This window comes from Saccopteryx leptura, chromosome 5, assembly GCF_036850995.1.
Source record: "Saccopteryx leptura isolate mSacLep1 chromosome 5, mSacLep1_pri_phased_curated, whole genome shotgun sequence".
In the NCBI taxonomy this organism is placed as follows: Eukaryota; Metazoa; Chordata; class Mammalia; order Chiroptera; family Emballonuridae; genus Saccopteryx; species Saccopteryx leptura.
In genome coordinates this window covers 115,534,478-115,561,545 of record NC_089507.1, presented here as the reverse complement: position 1 = coordinate 115,561,545, position 27,068 = coordinate 115,534,478, and the positions used below count along the sequence as shown (strand labels likewise).

The 27,068-nt window shown below is 37.5% G+C and overlaps 1 pseudogene; it reads right to left on the bottom strand.

The window, feature by feature from the left end:
• Positions 1–1,749: 1,749 nt before the first annotated feature.
• Positions 1,750–17,184, bottom strand: LOC136406544 (leucine-rich repeat-containing protein 34-like; annotated as a pseudogene).
• Positions 17,185–27,068: the final 9,884 nt, after the last annotated feature.

Genomic DNA, 27,068 nt, shown 5'->3' with positions numbered 1-27,068 from the left:
TTTCTGTGAAAATGTTATTGAAATTTTGATCAGGATTCCATTGAATCTGTAGATTGTTTTGGTTACTATAAAAATTTTAACAATATTAAATCTCCCAGTGCAAGAACACCTGATGTCTTTCCAGTTATTTGTGCCTTATTCAGTTTCTTTCTTCAGTTATCTTATAATTTCCCAAGTACAGGTCTTTTACCTCCTTGGTTAAGTTTATTTATAGGTATTTTATTTTTATTTTTTTATGCAGTTGTAAATGGGATTGTTTTCTTAGTTTCCCTTTTTGATAATTCATTATTGTTGTATAAAAATACAACCAGTTTCTGAATATTAATTTTGTATCCTGCTACTTTACTTAATTTATTTATTGGTTCAGGTAGTCCTTTTGTAGAATCTTTAGGGCTATCTATATAGAATATCATGTTAGCTGCAAATAATGATAGTTTTACCTATTTCTTTTCAATTTGAATACTTTTTATTTCTTCTTCTTTTCTAATTGCTGTGGCTAGGAATTCCAGTACTATGTTGAAATAAAGTAGTGATAGCGAATATCCTTATCTTGTTCCTAACCTTAAAGGAAATGTATATTAGTTTTTGAGTATGATGTTAGCTGTGGGTTTGTCATAGATAGCCTTTATTACATTGAGATATGTTCCCTCTATTCCCACTTTGCTGAGAGTTTTTTAAAAAAATCATAAATGGGTGTGGGATTTGGTCAAATGCTTTTTTGTATTTATGGATGTGATCATATGATTTTTATCATTCATTTTGTTTATTTTTTCATTTTTATGGAATTTATTAGGATGACAATGGTTAACAAAATTATACAGGTTTCTGGTGCACAGTTCCACAACACACCATCTGTACACTGTACTTTGTGTTCACCACCCCAAGTCAGGTCTCCTTCCATCACCATTGATCCCCTCTATACTCTCCTTCACTACACAGCCTTCTGTCCCTCAAGTAAGTATTCATTTTGTTTATGTGGTGTATCATGCTTATTGATTTGTGACTATTGGATCAACTTTGCATCTTAAGAATAAATCCCACTTGATCATGGTGTATGATCTTTTTAGTATATTGCTGGATTCTGCTTGCTAATATTTTGTTGAGGATTTTTACCTCTCTGTTCATCAGAGATATTGGCGTTTCAGCTTTTTTCATTGTAGTGTCCTTATCTGGTTTTGGAATTAGATAATGGGATAGGCAGTCTTTCCTCTTCTTGAATTTTTTGGAATACTGTGAGGAAGATAGATGTTAGTTCTTTGTTGAAATTTTGGTAAAATTTATGTGAAGCCATCTGGTCCAGGACTTTTGTTTGCTGGGAGTTTTTAAATTACTCTTCAATTTCATTAATTGTAATTGGTCTATTCAGATTTTCTGATTCTTTCTGATTCAGTTTTTAAACATTGTACATTTCTGTTTTTTTCCAGATTGTCCAATATGTTGGCAAATAGTTATAATATTTTCTTATAATCCTTTGTATTTCTTTGGTGTCAGTTACTTCTCCTTCATTTCTCGTTTTATTTATTTGGGTACTCTCTCTTTTTTTCTTGATGAGCCTGGTTAAAGGTGTATCAATCTTGCTTATCTTTTCAAAGAATGAATTATTGGTTTCATTGATCTTTTTAATTTTTTGACTCTTTTTTATTTATTTCTGCTCTAATCTTTTTTTTAATTTAGGAAAAAGGTTTAATAAGCAATAAAATATTAATCTCTGTGAACATAAAAGACAAATGTGTGTAAATTATTTTAGAGTCATTGATCTACTGGTACAAGAGCAAAACCTGCATTAGATGAGTGGCTGTAAGCTTCTCCCTAACTCGGTGTCCAGTAATAGTGATTTTTAAGGCCATTGGAAACTTCTGCAAGATACACACGTCCATCTACCACAAATGACACTACATCTTATTGTCTGGTTTTAGATGGCCTGTTTGAATTAAGTCTGAATATGCCACACATGTAGCCTCATCAAATTTATTTCCCCAAATGTAGATATGAGAGAGTGTGGGATTTGTTTTCATTGGTTGTGAAAGTGCAACAAGTCCTTCTCCCTCTATGCTGTTGCTGACTACTGACAGCACTTTCAGACTCCTGTTATGTGAAGCAAGGGTTTCATTGAGATTCTTTGCTCCTGCATTTTCTATTCACCTGACATCAAGGTAACGCAGGCTTTGGCTCTGATACAGCACATCACAGAACTGTTTTAGACGACAGCTTCTTATATCATGCTTACTCATTTGTAGCTCAACAAGGCTACATGAACACCTAGATGAACTGTGGATTCTTCCAGATCACAGTCACCCACATCTAACTTCTCTAAGGAATAATTAATTTGTAGTATTGCAGCAAAACACATTCCACCTTTATTTTCAATCTTATTTCCAGTCATTCTTAGGTATTTCAGAGTTGTATTCTTATGTAGTGCTTTAGCAATCAGTTCTCCACCTTTGGGTCCAATATCATTAAACATAAGGTTTAAGTAAATGAGAGTGTATTGTTTCTGAAGCAGTTTTGCAGTATAGTATGCACCAACATCACTTACAAGGTTATATCTAACATCCAAACTTGAAGAACACAGATAGATGATCAGAAACTGATATTCCTTATAGTGAATACTTAAAATCAGGGAAACAAAAGCAGGAGTAATGACTCTTTTTTTAATTGATTTTAATTAATTGTGTTTACATAGATTCTAGTGTCCCCCCAAATGTATCCCGCCCCTCCCCCATGTTCCCCTCAACATCCCCTTTGCCCCCCTCTCTGCAACGCGCTCCTCCTCGCTTCCCTCCAGGGTTATCCCATCCTATCATCCCCCTTCCATTTGTCCTCTTTTCCTCTGGTTCCTTCGATCCCGCCTTTGTCTCTATTCTGTTCCTCAGTTCACATTGTTCATTGGATTCCTCAAATGAGTGAGGTCATATGATATTTTTCTTTCTCTGCCTGGCTTATTTCACTTAACATAATAGTTTCCAGGTACATGCATGTTATCGCAAATGGTTAGTGATTTTCTTTTAACATGTGGCCTAGATGAACTTTTTCATGGCCCCATAGTATTCCATTGGGTATATGTGCTACACTTTTATAATCCACTCATCCACCTTTTTAATCCACTCGTCCACTGATGGACACTTGGGCTGTTTCCAGATCTTGGCTATTATAAACAATGCTGCAATAAACATGGGGGTGCATTTCTTCTTTTGAATCAGTGATGTGGTGTTTTTGAGATATATTCCTAAAAGTGGAGTGTCTGAGTCAAAAGGCAGTTCCATTTTTAATTTTTTGAGGAATCTCCATACTGTTTTTTACAGTGGCTGCACCAGTCTGCATTCCCACTAGCAGTGCAGGAGGGTTCCCTTTTCTCCACATCCTCGCCAGCACTTATTATGTGTTGTTTTGTTAATGAGCACCATTCTGACTGGTGTGAGGTGGTATCTCATTGTGGTTTTAATTTTTATTTCTTTAATGATTAGTGATGTTGAACATTTTTTCATCTTCCTATTGGCCATCTGCATGTCCTCTTTGGCGAAGTATCTATTCATTTCTTCTGCTCATTTTTTGATTGGATTATTTACCTTCCTGATGTTGAGTTTTAGCAGTTTTTATAAATTTTGGTTATTAACCCCTTATCAGATGTGTTGTTGAATATGTTCTCCCATTATATGGTTTGTTTTTATTTTGTTCATATTGTCTTTAGCAGTGCAAAAGCTTTTTAGTTTGATACAGTCCCATTTGTTTATCCTGTCTTTTATTTCACTTGCTCATGGAGATAAATCAGCAAATATATTGCTGTGAGAGATGTCGGAGAGCTTACTGCCTGTTTTCTTCTAAGATGCTTATGATTTCATGACTTACATTTAAGTCTTTCATCCACTTTGAGTTTATTTTTGTGAATGGTGTAAGTTGGTGGTCTAGTTTCATTTTTTTGCAGGTAGCTGTCCAGATTTCCCAACACCATTTGTTAAAGAGACTGTCTTTACTCCATTGTAGACTCTTACCTCCTTTGTCAAACATCAATTATTCATAAAGGTGTGTGTTTATTTCTGGGTTCTCTGTTCTGTTCCATTAATCTATATGTCTGTTCTAATGCCAGTACCAAGCTGTTTTGAGTACAATGCCCTTGTAGTAAAACTTGAGTTTTCAATAAAAACATGGTATAATAAATAACCTTAGACATTTATTATTATTATTTGGTCTATAAATATATGGTTTTCTTAATGAGACTGTTTCAACACACACATGTTTAAAATTTTTCTTAACATTTTATGTCAGGTAATTTATTTATGTTGTATTTTTATAAAAATGTGAGAAAATACTGCTTTACACTTGTTATAAATTTGATAACTAAGAATTTCAGAATAGTTCTGTTTTTCTGTCACTGCACTAAATGTATATCTTTATGTAGCTTATGATGATGCATCTGAAAATCTTATGCTTAAGCATGAAGACTCAATGTCAGAAACAGAAATGCAAGTAAAGAAAGAAAATACTTCCCAAGATGATATACTCATTGGTAATATTATAATTATAGATAACTTTACATTATTTTAAATTATACTCATTAGAATATCTTTTTATTTGGTTGACAAATATGTATTTGGGCATATATTTTATAGAAATTTTACACTTTGACCGAAAGTGTGACTATTCTAAGATAGAGAACAAAAGCAAAAGAATTGATAACTTTTGGTTGAAATTTCTTGTCTTGAGATTGTTTCACAGTCATAAGCCATGTGGTCACTATCTATTGAAGCCCAATAATAGGTCAGTAATTATTTCTTAAAGGGTGTGTATCTTTTACCTAACTATTCCTGGAGATTATGAATTCAAAAGTCTAACACATGCCTCTGACCTGGGGTGGTGTCTTTCTTCCTTAAGCTCCAACTGGCAAATAGAGAGGTTGCTGAGATCTGTAACTCAAGGCAAATGGATCAGAGGGGCCCAGGGCAGGGGTAGCCTTAGTGGCTTTTTTGGAGGGCTTCCAGATTATCCTCCTGGTTGCAGCCCCATTGAAAGGAAATAGTCTTTCTTATAACCTTATAGATGGGTGGTGGTAAGAATGCCAGTAGGTAAATAGTCCCATCAATTTATGGGTCTCTTTTTTATTGTATTACCAGAGAGAGCCCAAGTTAGTCTTCTCCCATGGAATGAGATACCATAACTCTTATAAATCATGCTCAAGGACTTATATCCTAGGTACTTGTATATTGTCTGTCATAATGGTCCAGTAAGCTGCTGGGTATCTAGCCCTTGTTGGATAGTTACCTTGTCTGGACCCAGTGGAATGTTATTATTAATAGAACAGGAGGCTAGTACTCCCTTATGGGATGTTTATGAGGCTATGGTCTATGTATTGATTACAGATAGAGAATTTAGGTAGCCACATTGTGGAAGGATATGAGTTTTAAATTGTATCCACTTCACATAAGAATGAACTAATCTTAGACATTGTTATGTGGAGGGATACTAAAAATGGCATTTGTGATATCATTTGCTGCATATCAAGTTCTTACACTCTGGACAATAGCTTCTACAATTTCTGATAGTGAAGATTATCTCCTGTATTGTGGAGGGGAACTACCCTGTCTCTAATGTTTTTTATAGATAACTGGACAAAGTGATCTTCAGGACTCTATATTCTTTTTCATTAAAGCATGTATCTAAATAAATTACTGGGTCATAGGCTGACCATTAGAATTAGAAGGATGTTTAAGCTAACAGTATTAAGTGCAACTGAGCATGCAGGGTCTCCATTGACTTTGGATTCCATCATCAGAGGACTATAAACAATGGCCAAGGTAGTGCTTTTCTAGCTTTCTCAGAGCCCAGCTGTTGAATGTCTAATTTCACTACCCCTGGTGTATCTTGGCCAGTGAATCAGGAGCTAAATAGGACAATTGTATCTTCTTAGAACTGAAAAGCAAAGCTCATGAAAATGATACACAATATCACTCTCTTGGAGAGCCATGTGGCATTCACTAGCACTTCTGGAAACCCATTGAGGTGGCTGGTGATGTGCCCAGTGGGACCCTCTGACTCTTGGAAGTAATCCAGTAGTATTCCTTGAAAGAGTCCTGTAGACTCACTAACACCTCCCAAAGTGCTCCTTCCACAAAGGAATTTCACTTTATTGACTACATTGTTTGCCATACCAATTGCTCAGAAAAAAGGATGCCAGTTTTTACATGGGCAATTAAGGTAGCAAGTCAAGTTGAAAGTAACAGCTAAGTTGTATTCACTTACTATAAACATTACAGTCTAGATGGGAAAGGGCCCTAGTTATACCAGTATTTCATTTCCCCAACAGAATGGAACCCAGTAAAGGGTTCACATATATCAGTGCAGATGGAGAGTGGGGCTGGAGGGAAGATCGTCTTGTAAGCTGAAGGAGCCCTAAACAAAAGGTTCTTGTCCTTTTATAAACCAAGAAGCCTTGCAGATGTTGATGTAAGATGGCTAGGCGTGTGAAGGTCCTGAATATTAAGTTGGAACTGAGAAAACTATCTTCAGTTTCCCCAGTAAAGTGATCTAGGCAGAGGCACCTAGAAAGTACAATGTATCAGTGGAATGTTCCCCTCTTACAAGGCAGCCTCTGATGAATGTAACTTGTGTAGGAATGCCCAATGCCTGCGAATATCGATGTTAGTCCTTACTGCACTACCTACAGTGTCTGAAGTTCATTGGCTATGCATCCAATTTGGTGTGGGGTGAGCAGTTTCCTTTCCATGAGAACTGCCAGGTAGTCTTTATAATTGTCTATGGTTGGGACTGAAATATCAAATGTAGGATTTGGGCCTGAAGTTGGACTCCTATATATACATGCATGTAAACATATATGCACATGTATATGCATGTGTACATATACATGCATATATACATGCAGAGAGATAGATACTTAGAAATCATAAGTTCTCGCAGGCACTTTGAACTTCAGTCCATTTCCTCAGGACTTGTTCTTTCTTTTTTTACTTAAAAAATTATTTAGAAAATTACATTTAATGGGATGATATTCTTGCCTTACTCCACTTTGTGTGTATATCCTTTCTCCACAATGTGAACCTGACTCTGAACATCAAGCTTGTTTAATCCTGTAATGTTTTTAAAATTGTTTCAGAGTTGCTTAGTGTATACTACTAAAAAATAAACCTACAGACAAGAATTTGTGATTTGTTTATAGTCTTCCCTCTACTCTCTTGCCCAGAAATGAGGGTTTATGTCAAATAATATATTGATCAAATACTTGGATTAGTAATTTGTCTTCAGTAGATACATTTATTTATGTTTTCTTTCATTATTAATGATCTTATACTTGTTGATTTTATTTTAATTTTGGACAAATGGAAAATAAACCTACTTCTAAAGTAGAAAACATGTTAACAAGTAGAAAGATTACTATTCCTTCCCAAATATTTCCCCTCTCATAGGCAACCAAATATATTTTTTCTTATGTTTCCTGTTTTAAAAGTAAATATCTCTCCATTTTTTCCTTTATTTTCATTTTTAACCAAAAGATAACATACAGTTTTCTTCTTTTTCATGTTTTTTTCCACTTAAAATTATTTCCTAGAAATCCTTCTAAGTTAGTTTACAGAGATTTGTTTTTTTAAAATTGTTTATTAATTTTAATTTATTGTGAGTTTACAGAGATCTTGATTTATCACATTACTTATGAGAAATTATACTATGCTATAGTATATACCTTATTTTATTCAACCAGTCTCCTCCTGTACATGAACATTTATGTTGTTTCAAATATTTTGCAATTAAAAATAATGCTGTAATGATAACCATGTACATGTACATTTTTTACCTATTAATGTATTAACCTAAAGTAGAAATAACACAAGGAAACTAGAGACTAATATGACATACAGTATTAAGTGCAAGAAATGTTTAAGAATTAAGAAGACAATTTCAACACTTAGTCAATTAAAACTCTTATCACAACTTTATGTAAGATCTTACATTATAGTAATTTAAAGCTCTTTTTATGAAAAAATGCTGTTATAGACTTGTTATAAATTTGAAAGTTAAGAATTTTACAGTAGATATGTTTTTCTGTTTAGTGCATTAAATGCCTCTCTTTGTATTATTCACAATAAAGTACCAGGTGAAGATTCTCAGCTTCAGCATCAAAATTCAATCTCAAAAACCCAAGTGCAAATAAAGAAACAAAGAACTTCTAATGGTGAGAAACTCACTAGTAAGCATAATAATTGTAGATAACTTTTTAAAAAATTATGTTTGTTGAAATGACATTAGTTAATAAAATTTTATAGGAGCCCTGGCCAGTTGGCTCAGCGGTACAATGTCAGCCCAGCGTGTGGAAGTCCTGGGTTTGATTCCCAATCAAGACACACAGGAGAAGTGCCCATTTGCTTTTCCACCCTCCCCCTCTCCTTCCTCTCTATCTCTTTCTTCCCCTCCCACAGCCAAGGCTCCATTGGAGCAAAGTTGGCCTGGGCGCTGAGGCTCCATGGCCTCCGCCTCAGGTGCTAGAATGGCTCCGGCCACAACAAAGCAAGGGCCCAGATGGGCAGAGAATCACCCCCTGGTGAGCATGGTGGGTGGATCCCAGCATGTGGGAGTCTGTCTGACTGCCTCCCCGCTTCTAACTTTGGGAAAAAAAATTATATAGGTTTCAAGTGTACAATCCTATGATATATCTTATGTGTGTATACTTGACTATGTGTTCACCACTCCAAGTCAAGTCTCTTTTTATCACAATTTATTCCCCCTTTACACTCTTTTACTTCTCCCACTACCCCCTTTGCCTCTGGTAATCACCATACTGTTGTCTGTGTCTGTTTTTGTTTTCTTGTTTGTTTATTTGGTGCTTGTGGTTTTACATTCCTCATATGAGTGAGATCATATGGTTCTTGACTTTTTCCATCTGACTTATTCTGTTTAGTAAGATCCATGTATGTTGTCACAAATGGCAGCATTTAATCTTTTCTTATGACTGAGTAGTATTTCATTGTATATATGAAGATTATTTTAAATTAATCATATCAGAAGATCATTTTTGATGTTTTTTTAAATTTTTAAATTGAATTTACTGGGGTAATAACAGAAACAGAAACATAGAACAGGCTGGCATCTGTCAGAGGGGTAGATGGGTGAGGGGTTGAGTGAGAAAAGGTGAAGGGACTAAGCAATAAAAACACAAAACCCATATATATATATATATATATATATATATATATATATATATATATATAACACAGACACATATAAAAAAATGGTGGTGGCCAGAGGAAAGTGGGTGGGGGGAGGAGGAGATGGGTAAAAGGGAGATAAATGGGAACAGAGAGATACTTCTTGTCTTTGGGTAGTGAGTGCATGATGCAGTGTGCAGATGATGTTTTTTTGAGTTGTACACTTGAAACCTGTCTGGTTTTATTAACTTTGGTTCTTGAAGGAGGATATATTTTATATTAGAAATTGTGCTTTGACTTGAAATGTGAATATCCTAAGATAATTAGAGAACAAACTCAAATTATTCATAATTTTTGTTAGTTTCCAGTTGTAAGAATATTTTACATCCTTGGGTCATGCTCAGACCAAGACCCAGTAACATCAATAATATTTTAAGGGTTGTGTGTACCTTTTAAGTGATTCCAACATATTTGGGTTCCAAATGCCACCTTGGACTTGTGGCATTGTCTTCTGTCATAGAATCAAATTGGCAGATAAGTTACTGAGAACTGTCAGTCAAAAGGCCAATGTGCATCGGAGGAACAAAGCAGAAGAGTGGCCTGAGAGGCCCATTGACAGACGTGTAAAGCATGTCTTTAGTTGGTACTCATTCAGAGATAGAGACCAATTTGAGAACGCTATAGATGGGTACTATTGAAACGTCTACATGGGGACTGTTAGAGTACCAGTAGCTGAATAGTCTTACCAATTGCTGGGCATCCTTTGTTGGGGTAGAGAAGGAAAAAAATCTTGGCTCCTTGGAGCTTTCTGTGCAACGTACCCTTTTTCATCTTGTCTCCAGGTTTCACTTGGGTACTAAGTCCTTGTACTTTGTTTATCTTAATGGCCCATCTGTGCTGCTACATTGTAGGTCATCACAGCATACAGTCTTTGTTGGTTAGTGCTCTTGCCTGGGCCCAGTGAAGGATGTCATCAATGTAATGGAAGCTTAGTGCTCAGTCTGGGAGCAGGGCTTTTTTCAGGTCAGGAGCTTATGGAAAGACATTACAGTTACATTTCAGCCCATTCCACATAAGGCAAACTGATCCTGATTGTCTCTGTGATCAAGGATCCTAAAAAGGTCATTTGTAGTATCAGTTGCTACATACACACTTAGCTTGGGCAATGAACCTTTATGGGAGTCAAAATACCAAGTGAAGTCATTATCTAGAGCCAATGGTATTGAGCCAATGATAATCAGTTGACTCTCTAAGTACCCAAGGCCTCACACACAGCCAGAACATGCTTATGTGTGGAGAAATAACTTTATGGGGAACTTTTGTTTTACTAAGCTCAGCAATAAGGACAAATATTTCTTTTGCTTCCTAAGGTTTTTGTTTTGGGATGGCAAATATACTAGTCATTGGTTGTCTCGTAGGTTTATAGTCTTCCCCAAGCATCATTAAATGATCCTAATATGAAGAAGTTTCCCATCAGGCAACAAGGCTTAGGGGTGAAGCCAAGTAAGGTGCACATAGAAAATATATTTATACCAATACTACATTTAGTAATGGGAGCATAAATATGGAGATGTTTAGTGAACTGTAGAGACACATTCATAGTTGGATTTGGGTAAGGGTCCCAATTGGTGAGTTTACACTTAAAACCAGTGAAGATGATCTGTTTTCCCTTTATCCTTTAATGGAACTGTGTGTTGGGTCACCTATGGACCGTGGCATGTCCATGAGTTTTTTGATAGAGGGTCCATCAATGTCATCTTGGGATCCCTTTGTTGAGTAAATAGACCCAGAGATTTCATTGGGAAAGCACTTAACCAGATTGTCCAGTCCAGAAGTTGGTTCCTGATGATACCATTTTTAAGTCACTCTGTTTATTGGTCTAACATTGTCATCTAGAAGTAACAGGGATTTTTTATTGCCTTGAAATTTATCAGTTAAGATAAGAATTGTCTTGTAAACTAATTGACATCACCTTATCAGGAGGTTTAATTGAGCTAAAAAGAAACAAAAACAAAAAAACAATGAAGATAGCACAAATGATACTGGAAATCTGAGCTGGTTAATAGTCTCATCATCCACTGTTCTCACTCCTCATTGTTGAACCAAAAACTCATCAGAGTGAATCATTGGGCATTTTTGAGGTGGTACAAACAAATTTTTAGTGTCAGGAATCTCATTATGGGTGGACCAAACCTGAGAAAGAAATTGAGGAGGGAGAGGGTATCAAGTGTTCACATCCTTGCCCTCTCCACTTCCTTGTCTTCCTTGGGCAGAGTGACCTCTGTTAGGGCACTCTAAATGAGGGGGTCTGTTGTGACACATCCCCTCACTAAGTTTCCCAAGTTACCTTCTTCATGGTGGAGGAAAATTAGCCCAGTGTAAATGTTCTCCTTGGTTAGGTGGTGCAGCAGATATAGTGTCGACCTGGGACACTGAGGACCCATGTTTGAAACCCCGAGACCACTGGCTTGAGTGTAGGCTTGCCAGCTTGAACATGCGGTCTGTTGGGAAGATAAAATATATTTTTCTCACTTTGTTAAAGATGGCGCTGCCCACGTGGAAGCCCGTCTCCCAGGTGATGATATTAGTTGCCCTTATGCTTGGAATGGGTGTAATTATATTAGTGTGTGTTGGGGGTAGGCTGTGGGCAGGCAGGACCCTTGTAGCCTGGGGCTTGGTTTTAGGACTAAGCCTTTCCCACCCTTTTTGATGTGAGTGGACTTTGATCAGAGACTTCCCTATTTTGTATATTGGATTAAGGTTTTCATTTCTGCACTATAAAGTTGTGCAGACCAGGAGCTTGCTCTCTCGGTTCCTGAGATTAATATTAGAGAGGAGAGCAGAGACAGGCCACATGGAGGAGGCCAGGAGAAGCAGCCAGGATGGTGGAGTGCTGAGTGAGAAGCCAGTTTGTGCAGAGTTTGTGCAGGGAGAAGGAAGGAGATGGGGAACAGAGGTGAATAAGTCTGGTGAGCTAGAAACCTTTGATTCTAGGAAACTTGGATAAGTCAGTAGCTTTGTGAGCACTGAATGAGTGAGTTTTGGAGCCCAGTGTGTGTTTTTACTTGCCCGCTGGGTGCAAGCTAAGATTAAAGATGATGACCCACCAGTTTTTGGCTCCATTGTTTCTTTACCGACTGTCCGAATCCAATGCGAACCTGCATGGGCCAGGTAGCTGTAGTCGTGGCCGTGCCTACTGGCTTCACATGGTCACTGGCTTGAGCCCTAAAGGTTGCTGGCTTGAAGCCCAAAGTCTCTGGCTTGAGCAAGGGGTCAGTTGTTTTTTTTTTGGGGGGGGGGGTTGGCTGGAGCCGCCTGATCAATGTACATATGAAAAGCAATCAATGAACAACTAAACTGCTACAAGTATGAGTTGATGCTTTTCATCTCTCTTCCTGTCTGTATGTGTGTCTGTCTCTCTCTCTCTCTCTTGCTAAAAAGAAAGACAAAACTGAATCACAAAATTTCGCTACTCAGTAGGCTGTCCATCAGTGCCAGGAACATGCTTAACACTAGCAGTAGTCATTGAGTGCAATAAAGAGAGCACAGTCTGCAATGCCTTTGGTAACAAACTACTTTATTTTCTAGTTTATCTTTTCTCTGTTTCATTTTGTAAAGGCAATTATCTCTCTTTTTATATTTCTAAAAGACAGCATAATAGATATCCTATCAATTATCAATTTTTATCTTATTTTTATTAATTTTAAATCAGTGACATTGATAAATCAGGGTACATATGTTCAGAGAAAACATCTCCAGATTATTTTGACATTTGATTATGTTGCATACCCCTCAACCAAAGTCAAATTGTCTTCTGTCACCTTCTATCTGTTTTTTTGTGCCCCTCCCTCCCCCCAACCCCTCTCTCTCTTTCCTCGCCCCCTCCCCACCCCCATTACCATCACATTCTTGTCTGTGTCTCTGAGTCTCATTTTTATGTCCATCTATGTATGGATTCATATAGTTCTTAGTTTTTTCTGATTTACTTATTTCACTTCATATAATGTTATCAGGGTCATCCATATTGTTGTAAAAGATCTGATGTCATCATTTCTTATGGCTGAGTAGTATTCCATAGTATGTATGTGTGTGTGTGTGTGTGTGTGTGTGTGTGTGTGTGTGTGTGTGTGTGTGGATTAAAAAGCACACACCAAAGCTTTTTAATCCACTCTTCCACTGATGGACACTTGGGCTATTTCCAGATCTTTGCTATTGTGAACAATGCTGCCATAAACATGGGGGTGCATTTCTCCTTTTGGAATAGTTCTATGGTGTTCTTAGGGTATATTCCTAAAAGTGGGATAGCTGGGTCAAAAGGCAGTTCGATTTTTAATTTTTTGAGGAATCTCCATACTGTTTTCCACAATGGCTGCACCAGTCTGCATTCCCACCAGCAGTGCAGGAGGGTTCCCTTTTCTCCACATCCTCGCCAGCGCTTATTCTGTGTTCTTTGTTGATGAATGCCATTCTGACTGGTGTGAGGTGATATCTCATTGTGGTTTTAATTTGCATTTCTCTTTTTTTCTTTTTAAATAAATTTTTATTAATGTTAATGGGGTGACATTAATAAGTCAGGGTACATATATTCAAAGAAAACATGTCTAGGTTATCTTGTCATTCAATTATGTTGCATACCCATCACCCAAAGTCAGATTGTCCTCTGTCACCTTCTATCTAGTTTTCTTTATGCCCCTCCCCCTCCCCCAACCCTCTCCCTCCTTCCCTCCTGCGTCCTCCCTCCCCCCACCCCTGGTAACCACCACACTCTTGTCCATGTCTCTTAGTCTCGTTTTTATGTTCCACCAATGTATGGAATCATGTAGTTCTTGTTTTTTTCTGATTAACTTATTTCACTCTGTATAATGTTATCAAGATCCCACCATTTTGTTGTAAATGATCCAAAGTCGTCATTTCTTATGGCCAAGTAGTATTCCATAGTGTATATGTGCCACATTTTCTTTATCCAGTCTTCTATTGAAGGGCTTTTTGGTTGTTTCCATGTCTTGGCCACCGTGAACAGTGCTGCAATGAACATGGGGCTACATGTGTCTTTACGTATCCATGTTTCTGAGGTTTTGGGGGTATATACCCAGTAGAGGGATTGCTGGGTCATAAGGTAGTTCTATTTTCAGTTTTTAGAGGAACCACCATACTTTCCTCCATAATGGTTGTACTACTTTACAGTCCCACCAACAGTGGATGAGAGTTCCCTTTTCTCCGCAGCCTCTCCAACATTTGCTATTACCCGTCTTGTTGATAATAGCTAATCTAACAGGGGTGAGGTGGTATCTCATTGTAGTTTTGATTTGCATTTCTCTAATAACTAATGAAGATGAGCATCTTTTCATATATCTGTTGGCCATTTGTATTTATTCCTGGGAGAAGTGTCTGTTCATGTCCTCTTCCCATTTTTTTATTGGATTGTTTGTTTGTTTGTTGTTGATTTCTATGAGTTCTTTGTAAATTTTGGGTATTAGGCCCTTATCTGAGCTGTTGTTTGAAAATAACATTTCCCATTTAGTTAGTTGGCTGTCTGTTTATTTTGATGTCAGTTTTTCTTGCTGAGCAAAAACTTTTTATTCTGATGTAGTCCCATTCATTTATCTTTGCCTTGCCACATGCAAAAGAATGAAACTTGACTACAGCTTGTCCCCGTGTACTAAAATTAATTCAAAATGGATCAAAGACCTAAATATAAGACCTGAAACAATAAAGTACATAGAAGAAGACATAGGTACTAAACTCATGGACCTGGGTTTTAAAGAACATTTTATGAACTTGACTTCACAGGCAAGAGAAGTGAATGCATTTCTCTAATGATTAGTGAGATTGAGCATTTTTTCATATGCCTATTGGCCATCTGTATGTCCTCTTTGGAGAAGTGTCTATTCATTTCTTTTGCTCATTTTTTGATTGGATTGTTTGTCTTCCTAGTGTTGAGATTTACAAGTTCTTTATAAAGTTTGGTTATTAACCCCTTATCAGACATATTGTCAAATATGTTCTCCCATTTTATAGTTTGTCTTTTTATTCTGTTCTTGTTGTCTTTGGCTGTGCAAAAGCTTTTTAGTTTGATATAGTCCCATTTGTTTATCCTGTCTTTTATTTCACTTGCCCGTGGAGATAAATCAGCAAATATATCGCTGTGAGAGATGTCGTAAAGTTTACAGCATATGTTTTCTTGTATGATGCTTATGGTTTCACAGCTTACATTTAAGTCTTTTATCCATTTTGAGTTTATTTTTGTGAATGGTGTAAGTTGGTGGTCTAGTTTCATTTTTTTTTGCAGGTAGCTGTCCCATTTTCCCAAGACCATTTATTAAAGAGGCTGTCTTTACTTCATTGTTTCTATCAATTTTTTATTTCATTAAACATTATGTCCTAGAAATTCCTCCAGGTCGGTTTGATGAGATTTTTCTCATTGCTTTCACAGTCGCATGTACAGCTCTTTATGCCATACTATATATTATAGTTTATGGCATATACTTTACTTTCTTGAACCATTGTTCTACATTTGAACACATATGTGGGTTAGAGTATTTTGTAATTACAAATATGCTCTAATCAACAATCTTATGAAAACAAATTTTTGTTGGTTTGTATATGACTATGTTTTAACCTAAAAAATTAAGACCACTAAAAGAGATTAAATTGAAACATATGAAACCTATGAATATTAATGAAATAATGAGGAAGTTTTAATATACATTCATTAAACTCCTCTCACTATTTTCATATCTGATCTAGCATTATGTTTAATTCATGTACAGTTTTTTGTTTGTTTGTTTGTTTGTTTGCATTTTTCCAAAGTTAGAAACAGGGAGGCAGTGAGACTCCTACATGCACTCAACCAGGATCCATCCGGCATGCCCACCAGGGGGTGATGCTCTGCCCATCTGGGGTGTTGCTCTGTTGTGGCTGGAGCCATTCTAATGCCTGAGGCAGAGGCCATGGAGCCATCCTCAGCACCCAGGCCAACTTTGCTCCAATGGAGCCTTGGCTGCGAGAAGGGAAGAAGGAGATAGAGAGGAAGGAAAGGGGGAAGAGTGGAGAAGCAGATGGGCACTTCTCCTATGTGCCCTGATTGGGAATTGAACCCAGGACTTCCACACACCAGGCGGATGTGCTACTGCTTTCACAGTTTTTAAAAATGAGAGAATATGCTGCTATACATTTATCAATAGTATAAAAGTGTGGAATTTACAATATATCTTATTTTGAAGACATATCTTTTCCCACTTATTGAATGAACTGCCTCTCTTATATAGCTCATGGTAAAGCACGAGATGAACACCTTGTGCTTCAGCATCAAGGCTCCGTGTCCAAAACAAAACTGCAAGTAAAGAAACAAAGGAGTTCTAAAGGGGAAAGACTCACTAGTAAGAATAATAATTATAAATGATCGTAAATTATTTTAAACACATAGAGCATTATTTTCTCTGGTTCATAAATATGTTTTTAAGCATATATTTTATAGAAATCTTATACCTAGACTTAAAGTGTGAATACTGTATGATAACTATAGAACAAAGGCAAAAGTATTCATGCATTTTGTTTCATGTTTTTGGTTCCATGGTTATTTCATGGTCATAGGACAATTACTCAGTATCCATCAAGGCCCTATAGCATGCCACTAAGTATCTCTTAAAAAGTGTGTACCTACTCACTGACTCCTGGAGATGTGAGTTTGAAAGCCCAAAGGGCACTATTGACCTGTCAGTGGCCTTTGGTATAACTCCCAAAAGTGGATGGAGACATTGCTGAGTTTTGCAGCTCAGAGTAAATAAGTGTTAGAGGGCTGTCGGGGAAGGGAAACTTGGGGGCCCGTTGAGGGCCTCCAGATATCCTCTTAGCTATGGCTTCACTGAAAGGAAGAGGCCTTTCTAGTTACTCCATATATAGGTGCCATCATGGACTCTTCATGGGGAATATGAGAGCGTAAGTCACTGAACTGTCCTCTCAATCTCTGGGTCTTCCTTTCATTTGTTGAAGACTGGTCTAAATCTCGGCTCTCTTCTCTGGAAAGGTATGTCATGCTTCTTACAGACTATACTCAGGAATTTTATTAAGTCGCCAGGTAACTGTACCTAGTCTAGAATAACGATCCCACTGAGTTGCTGGTCTGCCGAGTCCAGTAAGTCTGTTGTACCCTCTAATAGTATACTTCTTCATATTCTTACTTTTGTATTGATGACAGATATTCAGAGAATTGTGGTAGGCTTGTGGATATATAATAGGGGTACATGACAACCCAGTGCACAAAAGGCTACACTAATCATACTCATCCATAATAAAGGGATGAGGAAAAGAGCATTCATGATGTCAGTTGCATACCAAGTTCCCTCAAGTTTGTCTAGTAGCCTGAATCACAATCACAACATCAGATATCACAGGTGTGTGGGCTGTGCTACAACACTGAGCTGCATATATCAGTTAAGTCCTCATGCACTCAGATCCATGGGCATAATGTGACTGAGTTATTGACTAGTTAAAAAGTTTCATGGAGAACATTCACTTCATTAAGCTCAGCAATTAAAGCAGTTCTTTTGTTTTTTCCCCCCAGGCAGGTGTTTTGGGAGACAGAGGTACTGGTAATTGGATAGGTTTACAGTTTTCAACATGCCAAATAAAATGGCCCTCACTGAATTAATGTTGGAGTTAATACAAAGCAGGAATTCACATTGACAGTTAATCTATTCTAATGATACATACTTTGGGGGCCATAACAGTGGAAATTTGTAATAATCTAAAGGGACCCACCCATAGTTGGATCTGGGTAAGGGACTCATTGATAATGGCCTCAGGCCCAAGAGGACACTTACCCAGATCCCATACCTTTAACCAGTAGAACATTATGTATTTCCTCATCACCCTGGAGTCAGGAGTAGGGTGATTTTGTAACACCAGTATCCAAAAGGTTCAAGAAATGCAATTCTTTCCCACATCCTGATTAAACTCTGACCTTCACCTGGTCCTCATATTCCCACCACAGACAAAAAGACCTAGTCTAACCCATAGTCTTGTTCATTTTTGAAGGATGAAAGTTCTTTATAAGTTGGTGGGCAGTCAGATTCTCAGAAAGATTCAGTGGAAAGAGCTGAGCAGTAGAACTTGTATTAGTCCTCATCACCATATAGATCAGGGATCCCCAAAATTTTTACACAGGGGGCTAGTTCACTATCCCTCAGACCGTTGGAGGGCCGGACTATAAAAAAAAACTATGAACAAATCCCTATGCACACTGCACATATCTTATTTTAAAGTAAAAAAACAAAACGGGAACAAATACAGTATTTAAAATAAAGAACAAGTAAATTTAAATCAACAAACCGACCAGTATTTCAATGGGAACTATGCTCCTCTCACTGACCACCAATGAAAGAGGTGTCCCTCCGGAAGTGCGGTGGGGGCCGGATAAATGGCCTCAGGGGGCCGCATGCGGCCCGCGGGCCGTAGTTTGGGGACCCCTGATGTAGATTCTAGTTTGGCTACCTTTTAGGTATCCCTTAATTAGCCTACTACCAGGCCTTGATAGAGGGCCTCTCAACTTGCTTCTTTGACACCTCATTATTGGATATCCATAGATTTTTTTTCCAGAAGACCTTTGCCTACATTGTCCAGGAGTAGGTAACTATTTACAATTTTTACATTGTTTCCACTTTTCATCAATCACTGATACCCTGGTAGTAGCTATTTACATGTCTCACAACTTGTCAGTTAATATCCAAATTGTGGCATGCTGGATGACCTGGCCTTATGAGATGGTTTGATTGCATAAATGAATTTAGAAATCTGAGTCTAGTTAAAAATCTCATTATGTACTGTCCTGACTCCATCAGTGTCGACCCTAGGACCACCAGTGTGGCTCACAGCGACACTGTCACTTCTGCAATTGTGGCACAAACATATTGATTGGCAGGTAACTCATCACTGGTGGGCCATCCTGTCAGAAACAAATAGTACCTAGCTGAAGAAGGAGAGAGGTTTTTTAAAATTTATTTTTAATTTATTGTGTTGACATGGTTTCAAGTCTCCCACTCAATATAACACCCTCTATATACCGTATCATGCCCACCATGCCCCATGCATAGTTGCTATCCTCCCAATTCCTCTCCTTTGCCTCTCAACCCCTACCTTAACCCCCCTTGCACCCTAGCTATTGCTACCCTGTTGTCTGTACACATGTGTTTTGTATATTAACTTTGGCTAATCCCTTTACCTTCTTTGATCTCATGACCCCTTTCCTCCGACGGCTGTCCATCTGTTTCCTGCAACTCTGCCTGTTTCTATTTTGTTCCTCAGTTTACTGTGTTCATTAGATTCCACATATAAGTGAAATCATATGAAATTTGCATTTATCTGCCTGGCTTATTTCATTTAATATAGTAATCTCCAGGTCCATCTGTGCTGTCACAAAAAGTAAGATTTCTTTCTTTTTTACAGCTATGTAGTATTCCTTTGTGTAAATTGCGACAGCTTCATTATCCAATCATCTACTAATGTGCACTTGGATTCTTTACAGATCTTGGTTATTATCAATAATGCTTCAATGAACATAAAGGTTCGTGTATTTTTTGCAATTAGTGTTTGGGTTTCTTCGGATATTCTCAGAAGTGGAATCGCTGGGTCATAAGGCAGTTTTATTTTTAATTTTTTGGGGTAACTCCATTCTGTTTCCACAGTGGCTGTACCAATCTGTATTCCCATGAGCAGTGCACAAAGGTTCTCTTTTTTCACACCCTCACCAATACTTCTTTGCTGATTTGTTAATGAAAGCCATTCTGACAGGTGTGAGGTGATATTTTATTGTGGTTTTAATTTTCATTTCTCTGATGATTAGTGATGTTGAGCATTTTTTCATATGACTATTGGCCATCTGTATGTCCTCTTTCGAGAAGTGTCTATTCAGGTCCTTCACCCACTTTTTTTAATTTAAGTTATTGTATTTACATAGATTCTAGTCTTGTCCCAAATGCATCACCCCTTCCCTATATTCCTTTACATCTCCCTTGCCACCCTCTCAACAGCACCCTCCCCCTTCCCTTCAGGTTTCTGTTCCTCAGTTCATATTGTTCATTGGATTCCTCAAATGAATGAGGTCATATGATATTTTTCTTCCTCTGCCTGGCTTATTTCACTCAACATAATATTTTCTAGGTCCATCCATCCATGTTGTTGCAAAATGTAATATTTTCTTTTTTTCATGGCTCCATAGTATTCCATTGTATATATTCACCCATTTTAATTGGATTATTTCACCTATTTTTAATTGGATTATTTGCCTCTCTAGTGTTAAGTTTTTAAATTTTTTATAAATTTTGGTTATTAATACCTTATCAGACATAATGGCAAATATGTTCTCCCATTGAGTGGGTTATCTTTTTATTTTGTTAATGGTGTAATTTGCTGTGCAAAAGCTTTCTAGTTTGATATAGTCCTATCTGTTCATTTTGTCCTTTATTTCACTTGCTTGAGAAGATATATCAGCAAAAATATTGCTCTGAGAGATATCTGAGAGTCTACTGCCTATGTTTTCTTCTAGGATTTTTATGGTTTAGAGACTCACAATTAAGTCTTTTATCCATTTTGAATTTATTTTTGTAAATGGTGTAAATTGGTAGTCAAATTTCATTTTTTTACAAGTACCTGTCCAATTTTCCCAACACCATTTATTCAAGAGACCGTTTTTACTCTGATGCATATACTCTTGCCTCCTTTGTCAAATATTAACTGACCATAAAGGCATGGGTTTATTTCTGGGTTCTCTGTTCTGTTTCATTGATCTTTATGCCTGTTCTTATGCCAGTACCAGGCTGTTTTGATTACAGTGGCTTTATTTATTTATTTATTTATTTTTAATGTTTTATATATATATATTTTTTATTAAATTTAATGCAGTGACATTGATAAATCAGGGTACATATGTTGAGAGGAAATATCTCTAGATTATTTTGACATTTGATTGTGCTGTATACCCCTCCCCGAAAGTTAAATTGTCTTCTGTCACCTTCTATCTGGTTTTCTTTGTGCCCCTCCCCTCCCCTAACCCCTCTCTCCTTCTTCACCCCATCCCCCCTCCCGAAACCCCCGCCCCTGTTGCCATCACATTCTTGTTCATGTCTCTGAGTCTCATTTTTATGTCCCTTCTATGTATGGATTCATCTTAGTTTTTTTTCTGATTTACTTATTTCACTCCGTATAATGTTGTCAAGGTCCATCCATGTTATTGTAAATGATCCGATGTCATCATTTCTTATGGCTGAGTAGTACTCCATAGTATATATGTACCAAAGCTTTTTAATCCACTCGTCCTCTGACGGACACTTGGGCTGTTTCCAGATCTTCGCTATTGTGAACAATGCTGCCACAAACATGCGGGTGCATTTCTCCTTTTGGAGCCGTTCTATGGTATCCTTGGGGTATATTCCTAAAAGTGGGATAGCTGGGTCAAAAGGCAGTTCGATTTTCAGTTTTTTTGAGGAATCTCCATACTGTTTTCCGCAGTGGCTGCACCAGTCTGCATTCCCACCAGCAGTGCAGGAGGGTTCCCTTTTCTCCACATCCTCGCCAGCACTTATTCTGTGTTGTTTTGTTGATAAGCGCCATTCTGACTGGTGTGAGGTGATATCTCATTGTGGTTTTAATTTGCATTTCTCTAATGATTAGTGATGTTGAGCATTTTTTCATATGCCTATTGGCCATCTGTATGTCCTCTTTGGAGAAGTGTCTATTCATCTCTTTTGCCCATTTTTGGATTGGGTTGTTTGTCTTCCTGGTGTTGAGTTTTACAAGTTCTTTATAAATTTTGGTTATTAACCCCTTATCAGACGTATTGTCAAATATGTTCTCCCATTGTGTAGTTTGTCTTTTTATTCTGTTCTTGTTGTCTTTAGCTGTGCAAAAGCTTTTTAGTTTGATATAGTCCCATTTGTTTATCCTGTCTTTTATTTCACTTCCCTGTGGAGATAAATCAGCAAATATATTGCTCTGTGAGATGTCCGAGAGCTTACTGCCTATGTTTTCTTGTAAGATGCTTATGGTTTCACGGCCTACATTTAAGTCTTTTATCCATTTTGAGTTTATTTTTGTGAGTGGTGTAAGCTGGTGATCTAGTTTCATTTTTTTGCAGGTAGCTGTCCAATTTTCCCAACACCATTTGTTAAAGAGGCTGTCTTTACTCCATTGTATTTCCTTACCTTCTTTGTCAAATATCAGTTGTCCATAGAACTGTGGGTTTATTTCTGGGTTCTCTGTTCTGTTCCATTGATCTATATGCCTGTTCTTATGCCAGTACCAGGCTGTTTTGAGTACAACGGCCTTGTAGTATAACTTGATATCAGGAAGTGTGATACCTCCCACTTTATTCTTCTTTTTTAAGATTGCTGAGGCTATTCGTGTCCTCTTTTGGTTCCATATAAATTTTTGGAATATGTGTTCTATATCTTTGAAGTATGTCATTGGTATTTTAATTGGTATTGCATTGAATTTATAGATTGCTTTGGGTAATATAGACATTTTTATGATGTTTATTCTTCCTAACCATGAGCACGGTATATGCTTCCACTTGTTTGTATCTTCCTTGATTTCTTTTATCAATGCTTTGTAATTATCCGAGTACAAGTCTTTAGTCTCCTTGGTTAAGTTTACTCCTAGGTACTTTATTTTTTTGGTTGTAATAGTGAAGGGGATTGTTTCCTTAATTTCTCATTCTGACTGTTCATTGTTGGTGTATAAAGATGCTTCTGATTTCTGAGTATTGATTTTATATCCTGCCACTTTGCTGAATTTATTTATCAGGTCCAGTAGTTTTTTGACTGAGACTTTAGGGTTTTCTATGTACAATATCATATCATCTGCAAATAATGATAGTTTTACTTCTTCTTTTCCAACTTGAATGCCTTTTATTTCTTCTTCTTGTCTGATTGCTGTGGCTAGGACTTCCAGGACTATGTTAAATAAGAGTGCTGAAAGGGGGCACCCCTACCTTGTTCCTGATCTTAAGGGTATTGCTTTTAATTTTTTCCCATTGAGTATGATGTTGGCTGTGGGTTTGTCATAGATGGCTTTTATCATGTTGAGGTATGTTCCCTGTATTCCCACTTTGCTGAGAGTTTTGATCATGAATGGGTGCTGGATTTTATCAAATGCTTTTTCTGCATCTATTGAAATTATCATATGGTTTTTCTCCTTCTTTTTGTTTATGTGATGAATCACATTGATTGATTTACGAATATTGTACCAGCCTTGCCTCCCCAGAATAAATCCCACTTGATCATGGTGTATGATTTTTTCCATATATTGTTGGATCCTGTTTGCTAATATTTTGTTGAGGATTTTAGCATCTATATTCATCAGAGATATTGGCCTATAATTTTCTTTCTTTGTGTTGTCTTTGCCTGGTTTTGGAATCAGAATTATGCTCGCCTCATAAAAGTAGCTTGAAAGTCTTCCTTCCTCTTGAATTTTTTGAAATAGTTTGAGAAGGATAGGAGTTATTTCTTCTTTGAATATTTGGTAGAATTCCGTTGTGAAGCCATCAGGCCCCGGACTTTTCTTTGTTGGGAGTTTTTTGATAACTGTTTCGATCTCATTTGTTATAATCGGTCTAAATAGACTGATTTTCTGATTCTTCCAGATTGATTTTTGGAAGATTGTATGTTTCAAGGAATTTGTCCATTTCATCTAGGTTGTCTAGTTTTTTGGCATACAGTTCTTCATAGTATTTTCTTACAATATTTTGTATTTCTGTTGTGTCAGTTGTTATTTCTCCTCTCTCATTTCTAATTTTATTTATTTGAGTCCTCTCTCTCTTTTTCTTGGTGAGTCTACTTAAAGGTTCATCAATCTTGTTTACCTTTTCAAAGAACCAGCTCCTAGTTTCATTGATCCTTTGTATTGTTTCTTTAGCCTCAATGTCATTTATTTCTGCTCTGATCTTTATTATTTCCTTCCTTCTACTACATTTGGGCTTTACTTGCTGTTCTTTTTCTAATTCTTTTAGATGCAGGGTTAAGTTGTTTATTTGAGCTTTTTCTAGCTTCTGAAAGTGTGCCTGTAGTGCTATGAACTTCCCTCTCAGCACTGCTTTCGCTGTGTCCCATAAATTTTGAGTTGTTGTATGATCATTGTCATTCGTTTCTAGGGATTTTTTTATTTCTTCTTTGATATCATTCTTAATCCATTCATTATTTAACACCCTGCTATTTAGTTTACATGTGTTTGAGAATTTTTGAGCTTTTCTGCTGTGATTCATTTCTAGTTTCATGCCATTGTGATCGGAGAAAGTGCTTGATACAATTTCAGTCTTAAATTTGTTGAGTGCACTTTTGTGCCCTAACATGTGGTCTATCCTAGAGAATGTACCATGAGCACTTGAAAAGAATGTATATTCTGCTGCTTTAGGGTGAAAGATTCTAAAGATATCTATTAAATCGAGTTGATCTAGTGTTTCCAATAAGTCTGCTGTTTCTTTGTTAATTTTCTTTCTTGAGGATCTATCTAGTGATGTTAGTGGGGTATTGAAATCCCCTACTATTATAGTATTGCTGTTGATCTCGTCCTTTAAATCCATCAAAGTCTGTTTTATATATTTGGGTGCTCCTATATTAGGTGCATAGATATTTACAATAGTTATATCTTCCTGTTGGATTACTCCCTTTATCATTATGTAGTGGCCTTCTTTATCTCTTACTATATCCTTTGTTTTAAAGTCCAATTTGTCTGATATAAGTATTGCTACCTCAGCTTTTTTTTCATTTCCGTTTGCATGAAATGTTTTTTTCCATCCTTTTACCTTCAATCTATGTGTGTCTTTTGTTCTAAGGTGTGTCTCTTGTAGACAACATATGTATGGGTCCTGTTTTCTTATCCACGCAGCTACCCTATGTCTTTTGATTGGATCATTTAATCCATTTACATTTAAGGTTATTATTGATATGTAGTTGTTTATTGCCATTTTCTTCTTTAAAGGTGTATTCCTTTTTTTGCTATATTCTTTTTCTCCTTTGATCTGTTTACAACAGGCCCCTTAACATTTCCTGCAGCATTGGTTTGGTTGTAATGAATTCCTTGAGTTGTTTTTTGTCTGGGAAGCTTTTTATTTCTCCTTCGATTTTAAGCGATAGCCTTGCTGGATAAAGTATTCTTGGTTGTAGGTTCTTGTTCTGCATTACTTTGAATTATTCTTGCCATTCCCTTCTGGCCTCAAGTGTTTCTGTTGAGAAGTTGGATGTCATCCTTATGGGGGCTCCTTTGTAGGTGATAACTTTTTTTTCTCTTGCAGCTTTTAATATTTTCTCTTTATCGCTTAGCTTTGGTATTTTAATTATGATGTGTCTTGGTGTAGATTTCTTTGGGTTTCTCTTTAATGGAGTCCTCTGTGCTTCTTGGACTTGTGAGAGTTTCTCTTGCATTAATTCAGGGAAATTTTCAGCTATGATATGATTGAACAACATCTCTATTCCTTGTTCCTTTTCTTCTTCTTCAGGAACCCCTATGATGTGGATGTTATTTCTCTTCATGTTGTCACAGAGCTCTCTAAGAGTTTCCTCTGACTTTTTGAGTCTCTTTTCTCTTTTCTTCTCTGCTTTCATGCCTTCATTCCAGTTGTCCTCTAACTCACTGATTCGATCCTCTGCTCTATCTATCCTGTTTTTGATTCCTTCCATTGTGGTCTTTATTTCTGATATTGTATTTGTCATCTCCAACTGATTCTTTTTTATACTTGCTATTTCTTTATTTAGGTTTTCAAACTGCCCCTCCATTGTTGTTCTAAGATCCCTAAGCATCCTTACAATCATTATTTTGAACTCCACATCTGGAAGTTTGATTATTTTCATATCACTCAGCTCATCTCTCAAAGGTGTCTCTTGTGGTTTCATTTGGATTGCACTCCTTTGTCTTCTCATCATGGTGTTTTATTTGTAGAGTTGGTTGAGTCTAGGCTTGGTGTTGTCTGCCTCCAGTTTTCAGTTGTGTTATTTCTAGGTCTTCTTGGGTTGGTATCAGCTATTATTTGTAATCCACTTTCGGATTTGGGCAGCTTTGAAGTCTTGATTTGTTTGTTTTCTTAACAGGTGATAGTCTTGTTAACTGATCTCAGCAGGAGGCTTCCTTGAAACTGTAACCAGGAATGCTGTGGGTATAACCTGAGACGCTGAAGGTCTCTTCCACCAACTAATCTCACTGGGGGCAGGGTTTTTTCTCAGCTTCAGTAGGGGGAGGTGTATCTCAGATCTCCATGGAGACCTGAGTTACTGCCCCTCCTCCCCACTTCTTTAATTTTTTTTTTTTTTTTGCATTTTTCTGAAGCTGGAAACAGGGAGAGACAGTCAGACAGACTCCCACATGCGCCCGACCGGGATCCACCCGGCATGCCCACCAGGGGCTACGCTCTGTCCACCAGGGGGCGATGCTCTGCCCATCCTGGGCATCGCCATGTTGTGACCAGAGCCACTCTAGCACTTGAGGCAGAGGCCACAGAGCCATACCCAGTGCCCGGGCCATCTTTGCTCCAATGGAGCCTTGGCTGCGGGAGGGGAAGAGAGAGACAGAGAGGAAGGCGTGGCGGAGGGGTGGAGAAGCAAATGGGCACTTCTCCTATGTGCCCTGGCCGGGAATCGAACCTGGGTCCTCCGCACGCTAGGCCGACGCTCTACCGCTGAGCCAACCGGCCAGGGTCCCCCACTTCTTGTTTTCAGCTGTGTCTTGTTGTGCTGATTGGAGCTGGATAGATGTCCGGAGTTCTCTGATCTGGAAGCACTTCAGCTCTGTTTTGTGAAAGGTTCAGTCCCTCCCCCAGCTATGGCCGCCTCTAGCACAAATGAGTCAGCTTTTTTATTTCGTTTCTTGCCTACCTTGGCCCCTCACAGTCTGTCCCTCTCCCTGTCCTTTCCACTTGGGAGATAAGCTGGTCTTTTC